We start from the raw sequence: 15,526 nt of genomic DNA on the forward strand, positions 1-15,526 counted from the left end.
TAAGAGATTAGGATTATCCATCACAGACCCTAGGCAAAACATTTTAAAGAAAAATACATTAAACTATGACAGTTTACCGAAGAATGACAGTTGTTTATTATTATAATGTTAATTTTTCGCCAATCTCTACTCTATTACTTAAATAATTCTACTTTTTTATGGATAAAAATAAGTTCATTTGCATTTTGAGAGTGTCCGCTCGTTCCAACATTGCAGGAGACACAGCTGTGTGCGACCAGTCGGCACGCGGTAGGTGGACAGGTTTGCGCGACCTTGGTGCGGTGATGACCGTACTTTTGTTCACTGCCACATTTCCATACACATTCTGCAAGCGCTTATCCATATCTGCCATGCTCTGGTTTTCCGCCAAAAGAAACCCAATGTCACCTCTCAGCTTGGAATGCAACTTCATTACAGGCTCCATTTTAAAGGCTACCTATCGAAATTTCATGAACCTATAAGGGCTGAAGCGGGAATATTTCTCGATGTCTTACAACAAATTCTGCAGTTTTTCAACCGAAACTGGCCGAGAAAAAAATGTGTTACGTTACTTCCGAACGCTCCTCTTAAATGAGGTAGTTAAGACCAACGCGTACCAGTATTTGACTCAACCACAATTTAAGACACTGTCCACTCAAAATTGCCGCATTAAATGTGTTAACTAGCAGACAAACGTACGCGATTCTTTGATCTAAGATGCTAGACCTCATGGCTCAGTATTATGTGCATTACGCGACGTATATCATAGACAGATCGTTCAACTGCCCAGAATTGGTATTGCACCCGACCATCGAGCGCACTGATAATCGTTGATTCGTGCAATCTTCGTGTTTCAAACACGTTCTTCAGAGTATCATATTTTGAAAATGGGCTTCACAAGATAATGTACTACACCAGGAACAGAAAATTGTTTACATTTGCGACATTTATATGCAGAAATTATGCTATTTCAGACTATCTCTGATAAAATAGTTTATCTGCATACAATTCGCAGTGAAACAGCTTCTATTAAGTAATTTCACTTTTGCTCATTTTGAGGCAGAGTTCGCATCTACACTCCTGGAAATGGAAAAAAGAACACATTGACACCGGTGTGTCAGACCCACCATACTTGCTCCGGACACTGCGAGAGGGCTGTACAAGCAATGATCACACGCACGGCACAGCGGACACACCAGGAACCGCGGTGTTGGCCGTCGAATGGCGCTAGCTGCGCAGCATTTGTGCACCGCCGCCGTCAGTGTCAGCCAGTTTGCCGTGGCATACGGACCTCCATCGCATTCTTTAACACTGGTAGCATGCCGCGACAGCGTGGACGTGAACCGTATGTGCAGTTGACGGACTTTGAGCGAGGGCGTATAGTGGGCATGCGGGAGGCCGGGTGGACGTACCGCCGAATTGCTCAACACGTGGGGCGTGAGGTCTCCACAGTACATCGATGTTGTCGCCAGTGGTCGGCGGAAGGTGCACGTGCCCGTCGACCTGGGACCGGACCGCAGCGACGCACGGATGCACGCCAAGACCGTAGGATTCTACGCAGTGCCGTAGGAGACCGCACCGCCACTTCCCAGCAAATTAGGGACACTGTTGCTCCTGGGGTATCGGCGACGACCATTCGCAACCGTCTCCATGAATCTGGGCTACAGTCCCGCACACCGTTAGGCCGTCTTCCGCTCACGCCCCAACATCGTGCAGCCCGCCTCCAGTGGTGTCGCGACAGGCGTGAATGGAGGGACGAATGGAGACGTGTCGTCTTCGGCGATGAGAGTCGCTTCTGCCTTGGTGCCAATGATGGTCGTATGCGTGTTTGGCGCCGTGCAGGTGAGCGCCACAATCAGGACTGCATACGACCGAGGCACACAGGGCCAACACCCGGCATCATGGTGTGGGGAGCGATCTCCTACACTGGCCGTACACCTCTGGTGATCGTCGAGGGGACACTGAATAGTGCACGGTACATCCAAACCGTCATCGAACCCATCGTTCTACCATTCCTAGACCGGCAAGGGAACTTGCTGTTCCAACAGGACAATGCACGTCCGCATGTATCCCGTGCCACCCAACGTGCTCTAGAAGGTGTAAGTATACCGCGTATTCGATAGCGCCGTCGACAGGCAGCAGCCTATCTCAAAGATCTCTAGTCAGCTGTCCCTCTGCTGGGGTGGAAACTCTTAGGTACGCCTTATGAATGCGTCCGAGCTTTGACGGGACTGAGCAACAGGATAGTCCGCGAGGCAGCGCGGCCCGCAAACAAAGGGTCACTCTCCTCTCTACGCTCTTGCCTTTCGCTTCCACCTGCTACGTCGACTTGGCAACTCCACCTTGTAGTATAGACGCTTATCTTATGATAGTGAACTGAGCGCATTCAGCCGGCATTGTGGTGATACGACGATCAGCTAGCATGCTTGCACTGCATTCTCGTTGCGTAATTTGCAGATTACACGGAGGTGACAAAAGTCGTGGGGTTCCTTCTAATATCGTATCAGACTTCCTCTTGCCCATCGTAGAGCAGCAGCTCGACGTGACATGGACTCAGAAAGTCTCTGTCCATAATTGCAAAAGCGTTGCAGGTGCAGGGTTATGCACGAACTGACCTCTCGATTACGTCATATAGGCGTTCGATGGGGCTCAGGTCGGGCGATCTGGGTGGCCACATCATTCGCACGAATTGCCCAGAATGTTCTTCAAACCAATCGCAAATAACTGTGGGCCGGTGACACGGCACATTGTCATCATAAAAATTCCATTGTTGTTTGTGGACATGACATCCATGAACGACTGCAAATAATCTCAGGTAGCGGAACATAATCATTTCCAGTCAATAATCGATTCTGTCGGACCAGAGGATCCAGTCTATTACATGTAAACACAGTGATATCGCAGGTCATACCATTATGGAGCCACCACCAGCTTGCACGGTGTCTTGTTTACAGTTTGGGTGTTTAGCTTCGTGGGGTCTGCGCCATACTCAAACCCTAACATCAGCTCTTAGCAGCTGAAATCGGGGCTCATCTTACCAGATCACAGTTTTCCAGTCGTCTAGGGTACAACAGAAATGGTCACGAGCCCAGGAGAGGCGATGCAATCGTTGTCGTGCTTTTAGCAAAGGCACGCTCGTCAGTCATCTGCTGCCATAGCGATTAACGCCAAATATCGCCACACTGACCTAACCAATACGTTCTTCCTATGTCCCACATTGATTTCTACGGTTATTTCACGCAGTTTTGCTTGCGCGTCAGCATTGACAATTCTACGCAAACGCCACTGCTCTCGGTCGTCAAGTGAAGGCCTTTGGTCTCTGCGTTGTCCATGGTGATATTTGGTATTCTCGGCACTTTCGCCAGAGGGCTTCAAGCTATTTAGGTTATTGCACACTGTGGGTCTCGGAAAACTGAATACCCCAACAGTTTCCGAAATGGAATATCCCATGCGTCTAGCTTCATCTACCATTCCGCGTTCAGAGTCTTAATTCACGTCGTACGGACTTAATTACGTCGGAAACCTTTTCACATAAATCACCTTAGTACAAATTACAGCTCCGCTAGTGATCTGCCCTTTTATACCTCGAGTCGCGATACAACCGTCATCTGTATATGTGGATATCGTTATCCTACGAATTTTGTAACCTCATTGTATTCATCAATAGATTTCTTCCCGCTGTACATTTTTGCATTCGAGGTCTACGCGGGAAATATAAGTTCTTTGGTCCTCCACTCAGTTTTTTAGAACACGTGGAGCCAATACGCAATTTACTTTCAGTCATCCAAGATTTCATGCTGATTAAGTTATTGTTCTTTCACTCGTCAGATAGCATTACAGGCTTTACTGCTAATAAGCGGTTATTTTCTTTGGTCTATTATGTATGCATGGTAATATGAAGACACATGATCCATTGAATTGGATTTGTATATGAAATATGATATCTTATGTTCAATCACTGAAAATTATAATAAGTGTGAACATAATTTGGAATCCTTAATGGTTTATTTTCATTTCACCTGTTTGTGTTGAAATTAATCTTCGGCGTGTTCCGTGTCTCCGCATGTGTTCACGTAAGAATTATGTTCTACATTCGCTTTATTTGCATTTAAAGCACTGAGGTGATAAGCTGTGTTAAGCAGAGTGTTATTTAATAAAGTTTTCAGCTATACGAGTAAGTTTGTGACGCTGTTGGTTTTCAAGCCACGAAGCAGCGAAGACAGGGACAGCAAGATAATTTCTGACACTACAATGTCTCAGGTCTTTCCAATTTTCTGTGATTTGTAGGATACTGAGATCAAAAATATTTGCATCGCGCGAACTGCATCTGTAAAATAAGTAGCTGCGTGAGATCTGTTGGAAGAATTATAGTTTGTTTTGTCTTGGTTAACCCTTGTAAAAAAAAGTTGTTATAACTAGGAAGCTTAAAAATATAGTTAGATTGCATTTATTCACGTATGAGTCAGGTTCTTATACAGAAGACTGACGTTTCAGGGCATAAAAATCTGGGCCATAGACTCTTATGAATTTTACAGTTCAAGTAAACATTAGTGGAAGGCTTCCAGCTCTTTTGAATATTCATGAAAAGAGAAAATCAAGATTTATCCCATTTTACTGTGCCCGTCTTACGCAGGTTGCAACAGTACAGTGAATATTGCGGAGAATTTATATTTAACACAAAGTTAAGATCTTTAGAGCTATATTGTCCCATACAGAGGAGGGCAGTTAAGGCAGATCAGTCCAAAACCATGCAGAACAAATAAATACATCGATGTGTGGTTTTCGCTGAGTTATAGAAGACACTGTGGCGAATTTTCTTACCATAGCAAGTAATTTCGACACCGACTTTTTTATTGTAACTACATATTCTTTTCTGTGGCACTGGAAAGAGCCGTCGAAGAGGACTTCACTGATGCAACATGCGTGAAACGTGATCAATTACTAACAAGATTACAGCGTCGCAATCCAAAGACCGCCGACGGGAGAAGTCCTACAAACGTCTGCTGTGTTGTATCAAACATGTAACTTAGATATGAACCCTATCTCAGCACTGACACATGCTACAAAGTGATTCAGGACACACAATATTGCAAGTTAAGTTTCATATCGCAGCACAGGTTCATTTTATAAGGCCATTTATGTCTACATGAATGGTCGATGTTTCCTTGTTCACATCTTGTTTAAAAAAATGGTTCAAATGGCTCTGAGCACTATGGGACTTAACATATGAGGTAATAAGTCCCCTAGAACTTAGAACTACTTAATCCTAACTAACCTAAGGACATCACACACATCCATGCCCGAGGCAGGATTCGAACCTGCGACCGCATTTCGTTTCCCTACAAATTGTTAGACCCAGGTATTTGTATGAGTTGACCGATTATAGTTGTGATTCAGCGTTATTACAGTCATGGCTACTGCGTTTCCTCGTTCTGTGAAGTGCACTGTTTTACTTTCCAGAATAATTAAAACAGGTTTGCACCACTTTGGAATATTATCAAGCTCCGAATGAACATATGTGTAACTTTTTTTCAGACGTTTGTTCATTGTAGATAATGCATCACCTGCGGAAAGTCTGAGGTTACTATTAATATTTCCTGCAAGTTCATTAATACACATTTACAGCAAGAATCCTAAAACACTTCCCTAAGGCATACCAGGAGTTACTTCTACATCTTTCTATGACTCTCCATCCAAGATAACATTCTGTGTCTTCCCTATCGAGAACTCCTCAATCCAGTCACAAATTTCGCTTGTTACCTCATGCAATAATACTTTCGATAACAAGGTTAGGTTTGGCACTGAGTCAAATGTTTTTCAGAGTTCAATCGGGTGATTTTAAGCTCAGCGCACGTGACTGCTACGGTCGCAGGTTCGAATCCTGCCTCGGGCATGGATGTGTGTTATGTCCTTAGGTTAGTTCGGTTTAAGTAGTTCTAAGCGTAGGGGACTGATGACCTCAGATGTTAAGTCCCATAGTGCTTAGAGCTATTTTTAAGCTCAACACTGCCACGTATTCTCTAAATACTAACCAGGCTAACGTGATGTAAAGAACATCAGCGTTCCACCCAACTCAGTCAGTCAACTAAACCACTAATATCGAGCTCAGAGTAGCACACGAACACCAGATTAAGTTTAAAGGATTTTGGTGCAGCCGCTTAACTTCTGAGACGGATTAATAACGAAGTCAATGGATATTTCAGTGACGGATAAAGTAATCAACAACGGCGGAGGTTTTGAGCTAAGTAATTTTTGTGGCAAGTACCTATGGCACCAAACTGCTGAGGTCATCGGTCCTTAGGCTTACACAGTACTTAGTCTAACTTAAACTAACTTAGGCTAGTGACAACACACACACCCATGCCAAAGGGAGGACTCGAACCTCCGACGGGGGGAGCCGCGCGAACCGGGGCAAGGCGCCCCTGACCGTGCGGCTACCCCACGCGGCTAGTGAAGTATTTGATGCAGCCTGGACTACAGTTAGCTTAGGTTTCATATGTTATCATCTCAGATTGGTGGGGTAATTCCTCAGTAGTAGACATGCATCGAATGATACTCGTTTTTATAGAAGGCGGCCTGACGGAGACAGCAAGCGAGCTCTATCTACGATGGTATAATTAGAGTACCTGTCGAAATGTCGGAAAAAACTAAACTCGGATATCATCATCATCATCATTTAAGACTGATTATGCCTTTCAGCGTTCAGTCTGGAGCATAGCCCCCTTATAAAATTCCTCCATGATCCCCTATTCAGTGGTAACATTGGTGCCTCTTCTGATGTTAAACCTATTACTTCAAAATCATTCTTAACCGAATCCAGATACCTTCTCCTTGGTCTGCCCCGACTCCTCCTACCCTCTACTGCTGAACCCATGAGTCTCTTGGGTAACCTTGATTCTCCCATGCGTGTAACATGACCCCACCATCTAAGCCTGTTCATCCTGACTGCTACATCTATAGAGTCCATTCCCAGTTTTTCTTTGATTTCCTCATTGTGGACACCCTCCTGCCATTGTTCCCATCTGCTAGTACCTGCAATCATCCTAGCTACTTTCATATCCGTAACCTCAACCTTGTTGATAAGGTAACCTGAATCCACCCAGCTTTCGCTCCCATACAACAAAGTTGGTCGAAAGATTGATCGGTGCACAGATAACTTAGTCTTGGTACTGACTTCCTTCTTGCAGAAGAGAGTAGATCGTAGCTGAACGCTCACTGCATTAGCTTTGCTACACCTCGCTTCCAGTTCTTTCACTATGTTGCCATCCTGTGAGAATATGCATCCTAAGTACTTTAAACTGTCCACCTGTTCTAACTTTGTTCCTCCTATTTGGTACTCAATCCGTTTATATTTCTTTCCCACTGACATTACTTTTGTTTTGGAGATGCTAATCTTCATACCATAGTCCTTACATTTCTGATCTAGCTCTGAAATATTACTTTGCAAACTTTCAATCGAATCTGCCATCACAACTAAGTCATCCGCTTATGCAAGACTGCTTATTTTGTGTTCACATATCTTGATCTCACCCAGCCAGTCTATTGTTTTCAACATATGATCCATAAATAATATAAACAACAGTGGAGACAGGTTGCAGCCTTGTCTTAACCCCTGAAACTACTCTGAACCATGAACCCAATTTACCGTCAACTCTAACTGCTGCCTGACTATCCATGTAAAGACCTTTAATTGCTTGCAAAAGTTTGCCTCCTATTCCATAATCTCGTAGAACAGACAATAACTTCCTCCTAGGAACCCGGTCATATGCCTTTTCTAGATCTATAAAGCATAGATACAGTTCCCTGTTCCACTCATAACACTTCTCCATTATTTGCCGTAAACTAAAGATCTGGTCCTGAGAACCTCTAAGAGGCCTAAACCCACACTGATTTTCATCCAATTGGTCCTCGACTAATACTCGCACTTTCCTTTCAACAATACCTGAGAAGATTTTACCCACAACGCTGATTAAAGAGATACCTCTGTAGTTGTTACAATCTTTTCTGTTCCCATGTTTAAAGATTGGCGTGATTACTGCTTTTGTCCAGTCTGATGAAACCTGTCCCGACTCCCAGGCCATTTCGATTATCCTGTGTAGCCATTTAAGACCTGACGTTCCACTGTATTTGATGAGTTCCGACTTAATTTCATCCACCCCAGCTGCTTTATTGCACTGCAATCTATTGACCATTTTCTCCACTTCCTCAAATGTGATCCTATTTCCATCATCATTCCTATCCCATTCTATCTCGAAATCTGAAATATTACTGATCGTATTTTCACCTACATTGAGCAACTCTTCAAAATATTCCCTCCATCTGCCCAAGGCATCCACAGGATTCACCAGCAGTTTTCCTGACCTGTCCAAAATACTTGTCATTTCCTTCTTACCTCCCTTTCGAAGACTGCTATTTACATTCCAGAATGGGTTTCCAGCAGCTTGACCCATAGTCTCCAATCTGTTTCCAAAGTCTTCCCAAGATTTCTTCTTGGATGCTGCAGTTATCTGTTTGGCTTTGTTTCTTTCTTCAACATAACTTTCTCTGTCTACCTGAGTTCTAGTATGTAGCCATTTTTGATACGCCTTCTTTTTCCTTTTACAGGCTGCCTTGACTGTGTCATTCCACCAAGCTGTTTACTTCATCCTACTTTTACACACTACTGTTCCAAGACATTCTTTAGCCACTTCTAGTACTGTGTCCCTGTACCTTGTCCATTCCTTTTCCAATGACTGTAATTGACTACATTCAACTAACTGGTACCTTTCTTCGGATAAAAATGCGAAAATCTACAGAATAAAAGAATACCAAATACCTATAGCGACTATGGCTGCGGAGAAGGATCTTAGGCGGCGCCTTACCAGTTAAGTTTATTCAATCGAACGCTCCAGTTGCCAGTTATGGTATGCAAAGACGACACAAAAGTTATGGGATACCTCAGAATATCGTGTCGCACCACCTTTTGTCAGGTGAAGTGCACAGAAATATTGAACCATGTTGCCTCTATAGCTGTCAAGATTTGCGAAAGTGTTTTCAGTGCAGGATTTTCTGCACGGACTTACCTCCCCGTTATGTCTCATAAATGCCCTATAGGAATCATGTCGGGTGATTTGGGTGGCCAAATCATTCTCAGTCGCAAACAAGCGTGGGCCAATGGCATGACGCATTGTCATCCATAAAAATTCCATTTTTTTTTAAATATGAAGTCCATCAATGGCTTCAGATTGTAAATGTCGGTTCACTTGAACCAGAGGATCTAATCCTTTCACTTGGACCAAAGACCGAGAACATTCCATGTAAACACAGCCCACACCACTGTGGAGCCACCACCAGCTTGCACAGTGCCTTGTTGACAATTTGGGTCCATGAGAAAGTGGGGTCTGCGCCACACGCGAACCATACGAAATGAAAGCTACAATCTTCCAGTCGTCTACGGTCCAACCATTACGGCCAGGAGCAGAGTAAAGGCGCTGCAGGCGATGTCGTGCTGTTAGCAAAGGCACTCACGTTGCTTGTCCGCTGCCATAGCCCATTAACGCCAAATTTCGACGCACTGTCATAACGGATACGTTCATCGTCCGTCTGATTTTAATTTCTGTGGTTATTTCACGCATTGTTGCTTGTTTGTTAGCGTTGACAATCTACGCAAACGCCGGCTGCGGTGGTCTCGCGGCTCTAGGCGCGCAGTCCGGAACCGTGCGACTGCTACGGTCGCAGGTTCGAATCCTGCCTCGGGCATGGATGTGTGTGATGTCCTTAGGTTAGTTAGGTTTAAGTAGTTCTAAGTTCTAGGGGACTGATGACCACAGCAGTTGAGTCCCATAGTGCTCAGAGCCATTTGAACCATTTTCTACTCAAACGCCGCTGCTCTCCGACGTTAAATGAAGACCGTCGGCTGCCGAGAGGTCCGTGGTTAGAGGTAATACCTGAAATTTGGTATTCTCGGCACATTCTTAACACTGTGAATCTCGGAATATTGAATTCCCTAACGATAATCGAAATGGAATGACCCATGCATCTGGCTCGAACTACCATTCGGCGTTCGAAGTCTGTTAATTCCCGTTGTGTGGCCACAATCACGTCGGTACATGCGTCACCTAAGTACAGATGACATCTGCGCCAATGCACTACTCTTTTATACCTTGTGACCTTGTGTACGCGGTACTACCGCCATCTGGGTATGTGCATATCGCTATGCCTGGACTTTTGTCACTTCAGCGTAGTTTGAAATTTCCAAGCAGACTAAAATAGTGTGCTGCACTGGGAGCCGAACCTCGGATCATTGCCTTTCGTGGGGAAGTGCTCTGCCGACTGAGGTATCCGAGCACGACTCATTTACTCCAGTACCCCGTGCCCTGCCTTCCATACGTCACAGAAGTTCTCCTGTAACCTTGAATATTAGCTCTGAAGTTTGGAAGGTAGGAGACGGAGTACTGGAGGAAGTGAAGCTGTGAGAGGGGACTGGTGGTAGAGGTCGGGATTCATGAGTTATGTGGGATACCTCAGGCGGCAGAGCACTCACCAGCGAAAAGTAAAGGTCCGAGGTTCGAATCCCGTCCGGTACACAGTTTTAATACACCAGCAAATTTTAATCAGCGGACACTGCTGCAGAGTGAAAATTTTGTCTTAATGTTACAGGTGTATTCATATAGCCGGTTTCGACTCAGTCACGTCTCATCCTCGAGTGTGTCAATTATTTTCCTCGACATAACATCGTAATACATTAGAGAATTACACTTAATTCGAGCGACATCGGTTAAGTGAATAAAAGTTCAGTATATTAGGTAACTGAAGCGTTTGATGCCATTAAAGAACAGCTGCGACAGAACTCCGGCTCTAATTGTGGCAACTCAATCACTCTCCCATGAGGAAGACAATTCTAGCAGTTATTTACATTTCTTTCGTCACTGAAAAATGTGTTATTTTTGGTTCTGGAATGTCTTCATTTTGTGTTACAGCTGCTGGCTAGTCGGAATGTTTCGCAGTTGATTTTAGGAAACATGACATGGAATTATTTTCTCTTGATGATTTGATCGTTGTGGTGCATACTTGCAGATGGTCGGCGGTTGTTCTTCCTGGATTGCGTGTGGAGTATGGTTTCTTAGATAACGACCGACACTCGCTTGGGTCTGGATCTCTGAATTCTCTGCTGATTTAACTGGCTGCAGGGGCGTAAGAAAGAGCCACAGTGCGTCGATATACAGTTGGTTTTCATAGATCTCGGGTGCAAATTTTTAACGATGGTAGCCAAAGTAACACAGGTTCATTTTAGAACTGCAAAATTTCTCTCCCTTTTTTTTATTCCCTTCCCTAACGTTAATCTCCTGTAGTAGGGGCTCTCATTGTCAGGATTTGGCGAATTATATTTTATTATTTAATTGTGTAGACGGATGCTCTTCCTCGTCATGGTAGCCTAAGGGGGGGAAAGGGGGTACGAAAACGTGTGCCCCATTGCCTAAATCGTGTAAATATAGTTCTGTGTGTGAACGTATTTTAACTGATTGTGTAGCGTGTTGTCTGAGTTGAGATTTGAGAACCAGCGCAGCATTTATCTTAACAAGTTTGGGAAAACGCCTAAAAACCGCACACAGGCTGTCCTGCGCGCCGATGTGTTGAGAGTCCTGCTCATCTCCCTCTCTCGCAAGCTAGCACGCTATGCGTTGCGCTGTAGGGGCAGCTCACTTTCTAACTAATACTAAAATCTGTAACAAAGTGAAGTGGCGAAGTGCTCCAAAATGCTGGCCTAGAATCCATGGAAAGCAGGTTTTAGATCCTTGTACAACCTTACCAACTTTTTTCCCCGAGACCACATACGAAAAAATATTGGGGCGGTTACTTTTGACCTCATTGTCGACAAGACATTAAACGAAACTTTAAATATCTTCAACATTTCGCGGCCCTGTCAGCAACTGTATCAATATTAATTATAGTTACCTACAGCCTCAGTTGCACCGTTTACCTAGACTTTACCTAGGTTTCAGTCGGGATAACCCAACCTTCTTCAGAATAACAGTAACTACCGTTTGTCCACTATGGACAAACGGTAGTTACTGTTATTCTGAAGAAGGTTGGGTTATCTCGACTGAAACCTAGGTAAATTCTGGGTAAACGGTGCAACTAAGGCTGTTGGCAATTAAAATTAAACGAAACTTTATTCCTTTCTGTAAATGTTTTGAAATATCAATTTCTTACCGAATTGCCTTCCATTATGTGTGATTTCTCTAGGTGATAAGTGCCTGGGTAAGTTTCCTTTATAAGCCATCGAAGTCCTTATATTTCTGATCGATATGTGTAGGGCATACCTATCGCAGTGACGTCTGTAGTGGATATCGCGAATTTCTTTTAAAAAAAAAAAGGAAAAAAGAAAGATCAGTCGACGTATCCGAAGAAGTTCTCATAGTCGATTGTAGAGCTATAGATCCTGTATCATACTTGGAAGCAGTTGTTCCGAACTGAATTCATTTCTACATGATTGCGGTAGAAATTTGAGTTCTTTAAGTGCAGATGCGGAACTTCTCTCGAAGATGGCAGTTTGCGCATGAGCAGCCTTCATCCCGTCTGTGTTGCCTTAATTAATAAGGCAAGTACTGGCACCGAATAAACGTAGTTAGTCCGTAAATGCGGCTGCTGAGAATTATTAACATTAAAGTTCAGAAATCCCAGAACGATTTTTACGCAGAAAAATCAAATCTAATAATCGCGTATAAGTGCGATGTTCATAAGACTAAGGAATGAAGGAAAAAATTAAAAATGATTCATTGATAAGTAAGACACAACAACTTAATTTTTCGTTAACATTTCGTCTAGGAAACAAAGGAGGTAGCCTCAGTTTCTTCTCATGCTTCACTGCCAAACAGAAACATGTGAGTTTTGATTCCTACTTAGAAAACGTAATTCTGAGCAGTCATTTCTTGCTCTACTCAGCATTCAGTGGGTCTTGTGCGTACACAGACGTCATGTTCGTCTTTAGGGAGACAAAAGCCCTTTTATTGTCATGTAGCTATGACTGCATGTCTGATTCAACTTTTTTTGCAATTCATAATAATACAAGGGGCTATCAAAAAGTTTCCTTTCAAAGGCCACACTAACCTCCTGCATACATGTTGGCGCTTATATACCCGCATCGGAGACGGACTGAGTTGCATATACGCTGCAGCAACGCTTTCAAACGGAAACTTTTTGACTTCTTGTTGTATCTGAAATCATGGGATGATAATACTTCACTTCTGCGTGATGCCTCTTGTGTTTTACTTACATTAGTTCGATTACTTGCTCACTGAATATCCTACACAAACAGCTGCAGATTCGATTCAACAGCTTGTTGTAAAAGGAATTAATCAGTTTTTAATTACTGAAATGTTTGAACTGTCTTTTACGAGCATTCTGTTAGCAGAGGCTGTCGTTTACAGTTTAAACGGTGTGAAGTATGGCGCACAGCCAATTAAAAATTGCAGAGTTTCGTATATAAGAGTCTCGGAACTCTTTGACGCGTACAAGGAAGATAAATGGCCACTTCATTTATACATCTAGACGTGAGCGGAAAATAAAAGATTAAGTAAAGGAGAATTAAACCTGTTTGTCTACTTTTATAGTTCCCACTCGCATTTTGTGTCACTTGTTGACTCTATTGCGAAACATTTTGGAAAGCTGAGAAACGCTGAACTGCACTGGTGCGCCTTAATCTTGTCAGCCACGAACAACATGAAGCTCTACAACACGTCCTCTAGCATGAGCTGAAATTACGATACATTTCAGAATGAAAAGATGGCTGCTGAAATACAGAAAGGACAGGAAGGACTTGGAAGCAGACAGCTCATGTCCCAATAAGTACTACACGACTGTAAATGCTGGATAAATGCTGAGTTATAATGGCCAGCAACAAGTGAATATAGATAAAAGTTTTAGTATAGTAAAGCAACTGTGTTACACTTTCTGATTTACAGATGACAGTGCAGTTATGAAAGTGACATCTAAGATCAGTTGAACGCAACATGTAGTGTCTTGCATAGAAGTTAGAACATGAATATTACAAAAGGTAAATCTAGGGTAATGGAATGAAGTCCGATTAGGCGACATGTGGGAATTAAATCAGAAAATGAAGCCATAAAAGTATTAGACGAGCTTTACTATTTGAGCAGTAAAACAGCTAATGATGGGCAAAGTAGAGAGGATATAAAATAAAGACTGGAAATGGCAAGAAAAGCATTTATGAAAAATATAAATTTGTTAAAAAATGGCTCTGAGCACTATGGGACTTAACTTCTAAGGTCATCAGTCTCCTAGAACTTAGTTAGTTTTAACTAACCTAAGGACATCACACACATCCATGCCCGAGGGAGGATTCGAACCTGCGACCGTACCGATCCCGCGGTTTCAGACTGAAGAGTCTAGAACCGCTCGGCCCTCCGGCCGTCAGATTTGTTTACATCGAATATAAATTTACATGTGAGGAAGTATTTCCGGAAGGTATTTGCTTGAGGTGTAGCCAAGTGTGGAAGTGAAACAAAAACGAGAGCCAGTTCTGAGAAGAAGAAAATAGAAAATTTTGAAATGTGACACTGTAGGAGATTGAAGATTAGTTGCGTGTGTTGGACGTCTTTTGAGGAGGTACTGAATCGAAATGGGAAAGAAAAAAAATTGTGACTTAGTTATATTAGAAGAAGGAATCGGTTGACAGTACACTTCGTGACGTATCAAGGAAGTGCCACTTTGGTAATGAAGGGAAATACATAAGAAGAAAAGAAGGGGGGGGGGCTGTAGAAAGTGTAGGGCGATGCCAAGGCAAGACTACAATAAGCAGGTTCAAATGTGTATGAGCTGCAGCATTTATACAGAGAGGAATAGTCTTGCACTGTATACACTAACATGCAGAACTGCATCACACCAGTCCTTGGACTGAAGACCACAGTAAGGACAACTGTGTTCCACGCTCATGCGCATACATTACGATGGCACACATGTATAGAGAGAGGTAGAGGGCGGTGGAGGGGAGGGCGAGGAAGGGAGGGGGGGGGGGGGACTGAGAAAGAGAGGCAGTGAAGTTTATGGAAAGAGACAGAAATATAACGGTGTTTTTGGAAGAGGCATCAGATTGGTAGTTTGAATGCATACGTGACGAGACACGACAAGTGTGTCAGACGCGTGCGTGTAGCGGCGCTGTTGTGAGGCGTCGCGCGGCAGGTGTTGTGGCGCGGCTGTTGCGTTACCTGGACAGGAGAGGCGCTCGGCGAGAACACGGGTGCTGCCGCGGCGCCGCCTCCAGAGCGACTGGGGGCTGGGGGCTGGGGGCTGCGATCAATTGCCGGCCGGCCGCCGTGGCGTGGCGTGGCGCGCCTCATCGACCGCCCCCACGGCCGGGCTGCGCCGCCCCCGCCGCCCCCGCACGCAGGCGCGCCCTCTGACGGCCTCTCCTGTCGCCGAGTGCGCCGAAACAATGTAGGGCCGCGCTCTGCTGACCGAGAGCAGGCCGAGCGTCCTCGGGTTGACGAGACGTGACAGCCGGCGAGCAGGGCCGCCGTGGAGCGTCAGGGCGCTACAGTACCAGACA

The 15,526-nt window shown here is 44.2% G+C and overlaps 1 protein-coding gene across 6 annotated transcripts in view; it reads right to left on the reverse strand.

Moving 5' to 3' along the window:
- LOC126267827 (putative thiamine transporter SLC35F3) overlaps positions 1–15,274 on the reverse strand; it is a 652,799-nt gene extending 637,525 nt beyond the window's left edge. For 5 of the 6 annotated variants that reach the window (XM_049973162.1, XM_049973156.1, XM_049973133.1 and 2 more), the window contains exon 1: positions 15,186–15,263. The gene's annotated coding sequence lies outside the window, so the exon portion shown is untranslated. Of the gene's footprint in view, positions 1–15,185 lie in introns of all 6 variants that reach the window. The other variant, XM_049973150.1, reaches the window with a different exon arrangement.
- Between the last annotated feature and the right edge of the window lie 252 nt (positions 15,275–15,526).

This window comes from Schistocerca gregaria, chromosome 1 (assembly GCF_023897955.1).
Source record: "Schistocerca gregaria isolate iqSchGreg1 chromosome 1, iqSchGreg1.2, whole genome shotgun sequence".
Taxonomy (NCBI): domain Eukaryota; kingdom Metazoa; phylum Arthropoda; class Insecta; order Orthoptera; family Acrididae; genus Schistocerca; species Schistocerca gregaria.